Below are 14035 nucleotides of genomic sequence, written 5' to 3'. Positions count from 1 at the left end.
ATGCCTGAGGAGTAGCCACCCCTGTCCGAGAGCCTGTCAAGCTGAACCTACTACAGAAGAATAAATCTCCAAAAGTTGAGAAGAATAACTAACATTGCCGTCTCTCCTGGGAGCCTGGGGCAGAAGTATCTGAACCTAGCTCTCCATCTGTCATGGCTCCTGCTGACAGGCTTACACTCCTGACTCTGAGAGTTCTCACAGGACCTGTGCACAATCAAGCACTTGCCAAACATCTACTTCTGACTGTTTTGATCAAGATACAACCTAAGGTCCTACCCTGTTCCTCCTCAAAAGTACCAAGACTTTGAATGCTGTCCTTTGAAGACCAAGGCTCACGGTCAGATAGGCGGTATGGCGAAATGACCGTTTAACTATGGGTCTCAGGTCAGTCATGGCTTTATATTTTTCTACCACATCTGGATCTCCCTGTGCACAGAAGCAGGTAAATACCATCTAAGGAAAGCTGCAGGAACTCTGCAGGTCAGCTCGATGTCATGTACCAAGTGACAATGGATCAGCCCAGTGGAAGTACAAGAATACGATTAAAAGTTCTTAATTGGGAGACAGAGAAGGCAAACTTCGCCTCTCTCACAGCCTAATGGTATATGAATAATCAAAAAAAAGAGACCACCCTGAGTGCTCAGCCATCTCTGAAATCGCGGACTGATGGCTGTTAGTTAACTGAAACTCAGGCAGTGTTTGTTCTGGATAGTTAAGTGTGATAGGTAAGGTAAGTAGCCCTCATATCCCTTCTGATTTGATTTTCTGAAGAAAGAGCTGACCCTGGAGGTTTACACGTGGTGCATAATTTGAAGTTTTCTGAAACGGCAAACTGTTATCTACTTGCTAGTTATAATGTGTGTAAAACTACAAAAGGTGACAGAAATCCATCAAGAGGTGCTTTATCCTGCTTTCTTTTTGAGCAAATAAAATAGCATTTACTCTGAAAAACACAGGAAAGGTAATGTACTGTAGATATAGGTAGATAAATATGTTAACAAGTGACACACAAATGTGGCCCAAATGTTATTTTTTTGCTTAAAAATGAATGTCAGTTATTACCAAATACAGCTGTACTCATTTTATCACCATGAAAAGAATGACAGCTTAGGAGTCATCCGGGTGCCCACAGGCAAGATGGGGGTCGCTCTCTGAAGCAGCTCCGACTGGCTACCAAAATATACTTCATTATCCTGCAGACTGGCAGCCATCGACCTTGTTGGAAACACTGAGGGTCTTGCCCATCCCAAGCCCCCTCCCCAGAGGCAGCAACAAGAGACTTTCCCCCAATGCGAGCAGTACCGGCACGGACTAGGACCGGGTCCCCCACCTGCACAACCAAGGACACCACATGGTGCAGGTAGAGGTCAGCAGGGAATTGGCAATGGCTGCCACCCACGATAACTGCCACAAATGACAGACCCAGCAAGCTCGTGAAGGGGAAGAGAGCAGCGGTAGCCACGGTGCAGAGTTTGTGGTCCAAACAATATACTGGGCTGCTGCAGGTGCGCCAAATGACACCGCTCAACATGTGGCTGCTGCTGGTTATTGACTGGCAGCGACTGCCATGGGCTGGAGGGACTGCTGCACCCATGCAAAAGGAGGGCAGTGGCGACCACTTTGAGGTGCATCCACCCGCTGGGCTTTCAGAGCACACTGGGAGTCAATGACTCTTGCAGCCTGTAACACGGGAAGTACGGGTAGGTGGCACACTCCTGCCAGGCCCCCTTCAGAGACTGAGCCTCTAACCAATGAATAGTATACGTTGTACCCAACTGGTCAGTGATCCTCGGTGAACAATGAGGCAGAGACGCAGTGGGACCCTCCCTTCCTGGTATGGAGACCCAGGGCCCATGGGAGAGTTGGGACCCACCAGGCTTGCCCAATTGGCTGAGATGACACCTTGACTCTTGGACTTCTGAAATCTGGCCGCATAGACTGATATCCCCCAACAAGGGCTTTTTTCGCCATGCGGAGTGGCAGACATCTTCAGTTTCCACCCTGTTTATAATGCAGCAACCTAGCTATAACGCTTAAAGGCGAACACGCTGAATCGGTGATCATGCTAAAATAGACAAATTTACCATGCCTACCAATGTGACGGGAGGGCCCCGAGGACAGGCTGGGTCTGGTCCAGAATAGGATTCCCTGGAAGTTATCCTCTAGGCGATTAAAACATCTTGGACTTCCTAAGAGTACCGGATTTGAAGTGTCACAGTGGAGGTATCGCTGCTGAGACCAGACCTGTGCAACCTCTCCCACCGCACCAAAGAAGTCGAAGGCCATATCTCCTCCCCTTCGGAAGACCAGTTGTCATGCTTAAAGCTGATTATATTAAACTGTCACAAGACTATAACTACAAGCAGAGGATGCAGAGGTCAGATTGAGCTGTAATAACCTCAGACGGGTGCAGCTTCCTGAGGGCAAAGAAGGCATCCGGACAGAGAGGTTCCTTACATAGTGGTTCAAATCTTGGATGTCCCCAAAAGCCCTTTCTCCCTGCTTCATGCTGGAGTGTGCCCTGTGCTTTGGTACCTAGACTGGTGGTCCGCCTCCCCTATGGTAATATGCCTTGTGAACTATGCAGACAGAGACTATATGCTGAGAGAGACAACGTTTTCCAAACTACACCACCAAGACACAGCAAAAGCACCAGTCCTTTACTGCAGTACAACAAAAGATGAGATCCCTTGAGCTACAGTACTCACAATTGTACCCGGCCAAATGAAAGTCATATTTCAGGAGAAAACATTTTTTTGAATCACAAAAAAAGGGCTTGGGAGTGGGTGGAGAAGAGACACAACAACTGAGGAAGACAGGGGAGAACGGTCCCAGGGGACCTGGGGGCTCAAAAAACAACCAGCTAGAAACTCAGAGGTCCCAAAGGAATATAAGACACAGACCCTGGGTCTCACGAATCGAGCCGAGATTATGTGACTCCGGAAGGAAGGGAGGCTGAGGCTGCGGAACCCCCAAAAATGGGGCGGAGGGGAGGATGGAGTGAACAATGGACTGCAGCTGACATGAACTAAGGAGCTGTCACAGTTAATAAATAACATGCCTGGCAGACTGCATGAACGTATATGCACTTTGGCGGCCTATTGTGCCACATTAGGAACCAGAGGGGAGTTAGTTGGTTGAGTTCTGAGGTGACAGATGCTTCACGTTAGCTAGAATGGGAGAGGGGTGGGGGTTCGTGGGATAAGGGAGGGAGTTTGTGTTTATTCCAGTTACTAGAGGTACTAGATCTCGAGTGGAATGTTCCACTTCGAAACACAGCCTTGAACACATTATTCCTATTCTGGCTGACTTTAAAATAATCTCTTGGAATATCAACGGCTGAATAATAACTTTAAAAGAGGAGCGGTGTTGCAATACCTTAAAAAAGCTAAGTCCCCAAGTGCTATGCTGCAGGAAACCCACTTTTTGGGTACTAAATGTAGGTTCTTGGGTCAAATCGGCTTCTCCCAAGTATACCACGCAGGATTTAGTCCAGGCTCTAGAGGGGTAGCGATCCTTCTATATCATTCAATTCCTTCATAGTTACTGCAATGCATGCTGGGCCCCTCTGCTAATAAATAGGGGTATCTGGACAGTTAGAAGGCGCCACCAGATCCTTTGTGAGTATCTACATGGCCCCAGTAATGATAGGCAGCACACTGCATACCCTCTCGGAACTGATCTTTGAGCTCCCTGCTGGAAAATTGGTAATAAGGGGGGACTTTAAATCAATCATGGACCCAACCTTAGATGTTCGTACACTAAATTACTGCATCCCACTACCCTCCTGTTGAATTGGGCCTCCTCCCCAGGGCTCTCAGAAGTGTGGAGAGTACAACATCTGAACACCCGGGCATACATGTACTATTCTGACGCACATTCCAGGTAAGACAATTATTTTGTTCTCCAAGGCAGACTGGCCAGTGGTGCGATCCTCAGACATTCTCCCCCGGTGACTCTGTGACCACTCTCCAGTGACATTAACGGGACTCCCCAGATTATTGAATCGACATTGAGAGAAGTTGGGTCACCTTACAACATTGCCTGTATGAGATGGGAGTGTAAAACCAGTAAGCTCTTAAACTGGTTAGCACATCATGACCAGGAACTCAGGATGCGAGCGCAAATCCGGGACTCCCCAGGCAATGTAGTGACTCAGTCCGCAGACATGGCTGACAGGTTTTCAGATTATTATAGCAAGTTCTACAAAGTGCTCTCTATTCCTCTGGCAGAACATGACAACCCCATAATAAAAGATCCTTGTTGGCAATACTGCAATCAGACATATCTGACACTGAAATATACACAGCAATCAATGCCATGCGATTGGGAAAAACTCCTGGGCTCAATGGCTTCCCCCCTGAATTTTATAAGTGATTTGCCAATGTACTGAATGATCCACTAAATGCGTTTTAAAAAGAATAGCTCCTACCGGGACATGGCTTGGACACATGGGAGAGACAACAGTAGTAATTATCCCCAAACAGGAAAAGACCCCAAAGACTTTACTTCTTATCATCCTATTCTGCTTATTAATGTTGAGGTGAAAATATTGGCTAAAGTCCTAGCCTCTAATTTGGCTGGGGTAATCCGTACTCTGGTCCACCCAGACTAGAACAGTTTCATGTCAACGTGTGGCACTAAATACAGCATCAGAAGGCTACACAAGGCACTTGACCTTCTACACCGCTGTCCTAGACTGGCAGCATTATTAGTTTAGTAAAAACAAGGAGATGATTGACGGAGCGCTGAAACTTTTCTGACACTCACCCCCGTCACAGATCTGGGTTTAATCCATCATCGTTCTTTAGCTCACTTCGCCACCTCAGTTCAGACCCAGCCATATGCAAATCAGTCTTGACCCTGTGCCTCATGAGGACAGTCCAGCCCGAACTGCCAAGCCAGGTCTTTACTGAACTGTATTTTGCAAGCAAATTTGAGAAAGCAAGAAGGTTAAAAAAAAGCAATTGGGAAAATGTAGTTATGACATCAAGAGATTTTATATCATAATGACGTAGGTATCTGCTTATTCAGTATAACCACAGAACTTCATAACAGACTTTGAAATGACAATGCTGAGTCCCTCTCAGAGTTCTTTAATTATTGATATACCTTTACAAATGAAATCTACAGAGGAAATACAAGTTATGGTGATTTGTCGGACTGGACACAATGAGACAGCAAGGAAGAAATATTAAAAGGCAGTAAGACAGCCTACATGGCACTGCACGTCTCATTCAGGGGATGAAGAAATATTATCACATCACCCCATCCTGATGATGGAACTGCATTAGCTCCCCTTGCTGGTCCACTACATCATCAACCCCACCACCCACCATGTAGACCACTGCACATACATGACCCTTTTTTAAAAAAAAATTGTTTTTATTGCAGATTTATATGCTACATAAACAATATGTCAAACATTCCCATCTTCAACGGATGCAGATTCCAGTTCAATAATGAGGCACTACACAGCCATTTAGCCCACATCCCGTAGGCCAGTCGGCGTGAGCCAAGGAAATGCCAACCCGTAAAAGTAATGAGATAATTGCATCTGTCCAAATACATGACCCTTAACTACCATGTAAACATTAGTTAGTTTCCTTACCTTAAACACTGGGGTTGGGTTGGGGTGGTTGAAGAGTAGTAAATGAGGTTGGGTTCTGTACACTCCTCCTGTTCTTTGTCCAAAAATCATGTAAAGTTCTTTGGGCTTTACCAGACGCTGAAAAGACAAATATTACATAATTGGGAATTGCTCAAGGATGCTGCTGCTGTAGCATAGCACACTGTTATTAACATATAGCCCATTTCCATAACAATTGCTCCTACATTTCCACAGACAATTATGCAGTAGGTTATACTAATACAATTATAAAGCATACAAACGTGTTGGAATTCAGCTTCAATCTCACTTGAGAATTACCAAAAAGTGCTTCATTCGTCCTTCCGTAACTGCTGATATATTTTGAACTATTTGTACAGTTTATTAGCAGGTATTTACATTTTATTGAGTTAAAAATGTGTTTGCGTCCTAAAGCCTCTTGCTTTTTTTGTGTGTATTTTTAACATTTTATTCATTAAAATTCCAAAACGAAACCCTTTTCTCGGTGGGTTAGCTTAAATCTAAAACAAAAGAGCAGGAAATGATTTCTCTATAGAGGGAACATCATAAATGTTCATCATAAGTGAACGAAAGAAAATGGAGGATTATAAGTCCTTGTAAATACGGAGTTGACAAATGATAGCTGTAAATCTTCCAACATTATGTAATGCAAAAAGGTACGATGGCCGAGGAACAACACAATGACATTTCCCTTGTAATGAAAAGGCCTGCTGAGCAACCCTTATTGACCACCGATACAATGGCTTATTAGCAGTATTGAAAAGACCATTGCATCTATAGTAGTGGATTTCAGACGAGCACAAACCTTCAGTATTGCCTCCCAGCCAGCAAATTGCTGCCCTTTGGCTACAGTGAGATCAACATCTCCAATATCGGACTGTACCCAGCTATGAGCACAGTCAACACTTTGGGTGTTTGTTTTTGAGTGTTGTTCCTTTCGGCTTGGCCAACCACACTTTGAAAATAGCTGTGTGAAAACGATGATTTGAAAACTGACAACAAATCAGGCAAATATATATATATTAATTAGTATTTATGCATGTTGAACTTTTTTTTAATTGCACTTATGTGTTATATTTGTTAAAATGTATATTAAATCTTATTGTTTTTTTAATGAATTTTACTATTTAATATATTTAATATTTATTATTTTATTTTATATAAAAAAATCGATATTTTGTACCACTACATTTTTGACATCGATATTTTTTCTCTAGATATTTTTGTACTCACCAGATTAAGTATAGGGAGTCGATATTTTTGGTGCGGTTGTGGGGTTTATAGGGGTAAAGGGTGGGAAGTAATTCATTTGTAATTAATTAATAATTTGTTGGTAATTACCATTAATTAATTAATTAACAATTACTTATGGTAAGTGTGTAATTCATTTTACGTGCGGGTTGTGGTGTTTATAGGGGTAAAGGGTGGGAAGTGCCTTATTTTTAATTAATTTATAATTAGTTGTTAAATAATATTAATTAATTCATTAAGTGACAATTAATTATGATAATTAATTTTAGGTGCTGGTTGTGGGATTCATAAGGGTGAAGGGTGGGAAGTAATTTATGATCAATTCATTAATAATTAGATGATCATTAATCTTAATGAATTAACTGATATTTGATTAGGGTGTTTGTTTATTTTTTGTGTGTGAGATTACCTTTTGTAGGGGTAAATGGTGTGGAGTAAATTAATTTTACTTACTTTACAATTAGTTGTTAAATACCATCATTTTTTAAATTGAAAATAAGTTTTAATTATGTAATACATTTTTATACAGTTTAATTTTAGCTGTGGGTTATGGGGATTATAGGGGTTAAGGGTGGGAGGTTAATGAATTTGTATGAGTTTTAATTTGTTTTTTAATTAATAATATTTCTTTAATTGATAATTCATTATGTAAGTAATTTTTTTATTTACATGTGGGTTGTGAATTCTGTGGTGTTATAGGGTAGGAAATAAAAAAAACTAAATTTATGTAAAAAAAAATGTGTTTCTAATTATTTTCTAATTAAAAATATGTATTTGTTTGAAAATTATTTTTTAGTTTATTTAATATAATATGTGTAGGTATTTCTCATATGTATTATATAACAATATATGTTTTTTATTTTTATTACTAAATATATTTGTATTGACATTTTTAACGTATTTACATCTGTTTTTTTAAATTTTGTTTGTTCTTTTTAAATTGTTGTTAATATTTGGTTTGTTTTTAATTTTGAACTGATCGGTGTGGGAATATTAATTGTTACCCCTCCGCAATTAAACACTTTCCCTATTGTTGCACTCACTGGAGTGGGAATAGTAATTTTTACCCCTCCGCTATCCAACACTTTCTTTACTGTTGCACTGACTGGAGTGGGAATAGTGTTTTTTTCCGCTCCACTATCCAACACTTTCCCTACTGTTGCACTCACTTGAGTGGGAAATTTAATTTGAAAGATTTTTAAATAGTTTAATGTTTTAATTTATAATAGGATGTTTTTTTAATTGAATTTTATGTTATTGGCCTTTATCCAATAAAAGCATCAACAAACATGAAAGCATTCATTGTGCCATTTGTTGAAGCCAGCAGCCTTTGAGAAAGGGGGTTTCATTCCCTGAAACGTGTCAGACAAGTATAATGGAATGGTTTTATGAAGGCAGGCTGACCATAAGCATCGGATGGTGGGCGAACTGTTGTGTGCTCCTCCGAGCTTCTGGGCACTTTGTTTATTTATATATACACAGTGAGCATATAAGTGAGGAGGTATTACATAGACAATTACGCAACAGTAATGACGGACTTGACATGACAATACAATAAGTGTAACTGTGGCAGCCATTTGTAATGCGTCATTACACCTCACATTATTTCTGTGCCAGACGAGAATATATATATAATAGCAATTCCCATTGTACTGCACATCCTCGGTACACATGGGCATGGACTCCAAAGTTCTAGTGCTTATTTTTAATATTATTAATATTTTTAATTTTATATTTATTTATTTGTAAATTGTCTTATAATTTTAAAATTATAAAATAAATTAAAATTAATTGTTTATTAATTGTTTGAAGTAAATATATATATATTAATTATTATGTATGCATGTTGAACTTTTTTTTAATTGCGTTTATCTATACTACTATAATAAAGGAAGAACTTTCAGCGTTTGAGGCGGGTAAACTCAGGAACCACAGCGCCAATCCACACACCCGATACACCGTTGGAATCGTCAGGATGTGTAGATGGTTATAGGCTATATAAATACAAAAAAAACCCTTATTTAAAAAATTTACAGTAAAAAAAAAAAGTAGTCCCTCTGAAGTAGCGCCGGCCGTGACGTGCGTGCTCACGTCATGAGCGCGGGGAGGAGTGGCGTCCAGGAGCGCGACAAGGAGCGGCGGAAATGGCACGGGGGAGGAGCAGTGACGTGAGGAGCAGCGGACAGGCCAGTGGCGGTGCGAGCAGCGAACAGGCTGGAGGAGCGGCGGCTGAGGTAAGGGAGCGGCGGACATGGCGCGGGGGAGGAGCGGGGACGTGAGGAGCAGCGGACAGGCCAGCGGTGGTGTGAGCAGCGGACAGGCGGGAGGAGCGGCGGCTCAGGTAAGGGGACCCATGTCGGGGCAGGCGGGGGTCGGGGCAGGCGGGGACGTGCCGGGTGGGGGCCCGGGCTGCTGCACAATGTCGGGGTGGGCGGGGGTCGGGGAAGCCTGTTGCACCCGGACAAGGTCGGGACGGGCTGCTAGTGTGTTATATTTGTTAAAATGTATATTAAATCTTATTGATTTTTTAATGAATTTTACTATTTAATATTTTTAATATTTATTATTTTATTTTATATAAAAATCGATATTTTGTACAATTACATTTTTGACATCGATATTTTTTCTCTAGATATTTTTGTACTTACCAGATTAAGTCTAGGGAGTCGATATTTTTGCCTTCCATATTTTTACCTCAATATTTTTTCCTCTATATTTTTAAGGTCCATATTCTGTCAGTGAACCGCAGGGGGCTAGAGTTATTAGAGGGCAAAAGAGTAGAAAAGAGTGAAAAACACTGAGGCCCATAGAAAATTGGATTCATTTTATTCTATTGCAACATTTATGTAGCATTTACTACCCCTATGTGGGGCGTTTAACTGCTTGCTTACATGGTTAGCACACTACACACTGTATAATGTGTGGTTGAAAGGGTGTTGTCTTTGTTTTGATCCTATGTGGGAAGTGTTTATATGTTGTGCATGATAACCACCAGGGGGGCGGCTATCTTATTATGAGATGCAGCACTTAGAAGTGTGGTGGATGGAAAAGTGTGAAGCCTATTTTATGGTCTGCTCTACCAGTTTTTAATGTTGATTTCACTAGTATGAAAACAAACATTGACTGCAGCAAACGTAAATATGTGCAGTAGTGCATACCTTGCAAACATGTATACAGCATTTCTTTAAAGATTCGAAACTGCTCTGGTTTGAAAACATGGGGAACTCTTTTTAGCTAATTAGGGCCAGATATACAAACATTAGGAATACCAATTACCTAATTGCGATTCTCTCCGAATCGCAATTAGGTCAGGGCTGGACTGGCTGTTGCGGGCACCGGGCAATCCTCTGGTGCGCCGCAAGGGTAGGGGCCGGTTTTGGCCCCCTGGGGGCCGTTTTTGTTACAGGGCCGTTTATGCAGCATAGCTGCAAAATCGGCCGAAAACCGGCTCTGGCAAAGAGCTCAGACCTCCCCACTGGGGGGCCGGCCGACCACTTTGCAGGGGCCGGTTTCGGTTCCCAGTCCGGACCTGAATTAGGTAATAGGTATTTCTAATGTATGAAACTCAAGGAGGAAATATAGGGATTTCTTGTGGGTTGCAAATCGATCTACCTGATAAATATTAATGAGGTAGGTTTGTGACCCATGAGGAATCACAGCCATCGCAGAAATGGTGGCCTGCTGAGGTCAGCAGACCACCATGTCTGTGATCGCTTTTTTATACAGAAATGAGTTTTTTAAAAAAATGAAACTTTAAAGTTTACATTTTTAAGAGAAGGCAGGGGTTCATCGGATTACTGCCTACTCTTATAAAGCATTATGATTTACATTCTCAAAGGGGAACGGGTTCCTTGAGGGCCCCTTCCCATTTGCCAATGGTGGTAAAGTATTTCGGTTTTGCAACCAAAATTCGATTGCAAAACAGTAATACATTCCGTACCGATTCAGTATTTGGAAAGGATACCCTAAGGGGCTCATTAGTATGTCTACAGCCAACATCGTAATTTGGCGTACAGTGCCTGCTAGGCACCACCGCGCCATATTACTGATGAAGACTGCTCTGCCAGGCAATCCTAAGGATTCCTCAGCCATCCTAATTTGGCGGGGGGAATTCGCTGTCAGAGAATGAAAGGACCGGCACTGCATGGCTGGAGGTGGCGGCCCTTCCGTCATCCTAATGAGCCCCTAAATACGTCCTTCCAAAGACTGAATCGCAAATACAAAATGCGAGTTGGTAACAAGTTATCAAATTCTATTTTGCACATTAGAAAAAGCATTTTTTTGGTTTGCACACAGCCCAATTCTGTGAATCGGGTCGTTTGCCACCGGAAAAATGCTTTGTACATCAGGCCTCTATTTCACTAATGGGGATCACTTTTATTTTGGGACCTATTTTCCTTCCCCGCTAATGTTATTAGCATATTGAGAATTTGTTATGGTATGAAAATGATACATACGTTTTTTTAAAAACATGGCAATCTCATTTCGCCATACTTTCAATGTTGACCAAATAAGTGCCACTAACTTGAGTATTAAGAACACCTGCTGTTCAGAGTACTTCTAAACTGCATGATTGTGGTATAGTGTTCGGTTTGTGAGTGTGCATGTGCATGTATTGTTTGTAAAATTAGATTCTGGAAGGGTTCACGAGGGGGCTCTGGCCTAACCACTCACATAATGTGCTTTCCTCTTATTCATTTGGATCCAATGGGAAGGTAGTGAATGGTGGGTGAATAAGGTGTGGTTGACATCTGCCCTTTTTGAATGCAAATGAATAGGAATTTGCAAAATGCTAAAGGTGTGATAACTATTTTACATTCATTTAAAAAGTGTTCATATGGACGGTCACAGGTAGAAAATAGTCAATTTGTGATAAAAGGTAAGGGCCTATTTGATTAAGCTATTTGTTAGTAGTATGCATATGTTTATTGCCGAAAGTTGTGACATTTACTCATATCAATTATCTATAAAAGATACCTAGCAGACATAAATTAATTTACTAAATCATACTTGTGTCCTATAGCTGCGTACAATTATACAGTAGTGCACCACACCTAAGGTATGGGGAGTCCAGATCAAGGTGGTTTGCCTTGAGAGTTTAGGAATGCTCACAAACCGGTGGTTTTTGTAGGCATTCACAAACTGCCTCTTAACTCGTTCCCACCCTTTAAAGTGGTTGGAGAGTTGCTCCTTGAATGGGCTGAAGTAAACCCCATGCCCAGGTAAAATTAGAACATCCCTAAATTTTGTGAAATAGAGGGGAATGTTTTTCTCCACTGTGAAAAATATTTTAATTGTGGGGAAAAAAAGAAAACATGTGCAGCTGCAAATCCAGAAGCAAAGGAGAGGGACTTCATTTCCCTTTGCCCATCTTCACAGGAAGTGATATCACTGAAATTCTCATCAGCCATCTGCAAAGGAAGTGACATCACTGGTTTCATGTCAAAACTCTCTTTCACAGAAGAAGCAAAGTATGAGGACTTTATTTCCTATTTCCCATCTACACTGAAAATGACATTACTGGATTTCCAATCATCATTTGCACAGGAAGTGATATCCCTGGTTTCCTGCCTATGCTCTCCTCCCAGGACCTATTTAATGGTGGCTACAGCGAGAACGCCCAGCGGTTGCATGCAGTGGGCGCACCACTGCTGCATTGTAGTCGTACATAACAACAAGAGGAAAATGCCAATACTGATGGTTAGTTTCAACAGAATTAATTCCAAATGTAAAAACAACAGTTCAATACATATGTGTGCTACTAAATAGCCATTTATTTTGAAAAAGTTTCGTTTGAACACACTTTTAAATTAATCATGGGGTTCAAAAAGACAACACAATATATAAAGAGGAACAATCAAAGGAAGGACACTAAAGTGGGATAAAACACCTCATACGAACCAACATTCATAATGTTCAAGCATCTCACAGTCATACCGCTCACAATCAATCAAACAATGTATCCGACACCCACCGGGAAAGATGTATGAACCAGTGGGGTGAGTAATGGGTCTGCTGTGTTTATAAATCGCTATTCATATGATATACAACAGTACACTTCAATACAATGTATTTAGTATTACAATTCTCATTTCAATCAATACAGTTCAAGTGTACAAAAAAAAGTCAAGATGCACTAATTCCATTTATCACCAAGACCTAAACAGTAGACCATAGAAGGCCTACGCGTTTCGAATCCTCACAGTTGACAGGATTCTCATCAGGGCCAGTAAGCTCTGTGGGAAAAAGGAGAAACATAGGTCTAGTTTCAAAAGGTCAAGAATCTATCAGAGTACTACAACACCAGGAAATTCACTCAGCTTACCGAATGGTCCTTCAGTCAAAAGTAAAGAAATTTCAATGAATGGAGTTTGATCAACTAAAACGGTGAAACAGAAATGAAAAAAAGAGAAGAGAAAAAGTTTTTTGTAAAAGATTCTTCAGTTAGTAAACAGTGAGTGGTGGGCAGGGACAATAACACGTGGGTGTCTTACCTAAACGACCAATGGGTCGAATGGTTAATAAAGTTGTTGTCAATTTCTATAATGGAACATTGAGTCACGTCCTGGGTCCTAAAAAACAAGCGTGACTGGTGTAAGTTTCAGGTCGTGTGATATCTGTCAACCCCAAAGGTAACGGCAAAGGCAGCATTCTCTTACCGGAGTTAATCTCGTTTCCGAGGGACTGCCGAAGTCTGCAGTATGGATATTAGAAAGGCGCCATCAAAGTAAATCGTTAACTTTTCCTAAGTGGGAAACATAAAGAGGGATTTACGGTAATCCGGTCTTAATTAAGAATCCGAGAGGAGGAATTGTCGGAGTAGTTTTTCTGCAAAAGGGCGCTTACCGGTAATGGAAAAGCGTCCGGCGGCAAGAGTGAATCCTCGTTTCTAACGGGGAGGCGTCCGGCAGCGGGAGTGAATCCTCGTTTCTGATGCGACGCCTACAACTGCATCGGGGATCCTGGATAATGTGCATGAAACGTCGGTGACACACATGCGCTAACCATCGCGCAGACACCATGGGGAATGTAGTCCCTGAATGACACGAATGGTAGACGCTGGCGCTAAGCATTATGTTGTACGTAGTCCCAGGTTGAAATGTCACCATGGTCAGAGACGTAATAGGTCAAGATCCAAAGAAATGAATATTGAGA

At 41.5% G+C, this 14035-nt stretch overlaps 1 long non-coding RNA gene across 1 annotated transcript; it reads right to left on the bottom strand.

Annotated features, from left to right (window-relative positions):
* Positions 1-12635: 12635 nt before the first annotated feature.
* Positions 12636-13824, bottom strand: LOC147747459 (uncharacterized). The gene is made up of 5 exons (XR_015299527.1): positions 13727-13824; positions 13540-13625; positions 13375-13452; positions 13206-13259; positions 12636-13116 (listed from the first exon to the last, which is right to left on the bottom strand). It is a non-coding gene; the product is annotated as an uncharacterized LOC147747459 (long non-coding RNA).
* Between the last annotated feature and the right edge of the window lie 211 nt (positions 13825-14035).

Source organism: Lissotriton vulgaris, chromosome 1_1 (genome assembly GCF_964263255.1).
Source record: "Lissotriton vulgaris chromosome 1_1, aLisVul1.2, whole genome shotgun sequence".
NCBI lineage: Eukaryota > Metazoa > Chordata > Amphibia > Caudata > Salamandridae > Lissotriton > Lissotriton vulgaris.
Note: the sequence above shows the minus strand (reverse complement) of the source record. Positions and strands in the feature narration are given on the sequence as shown.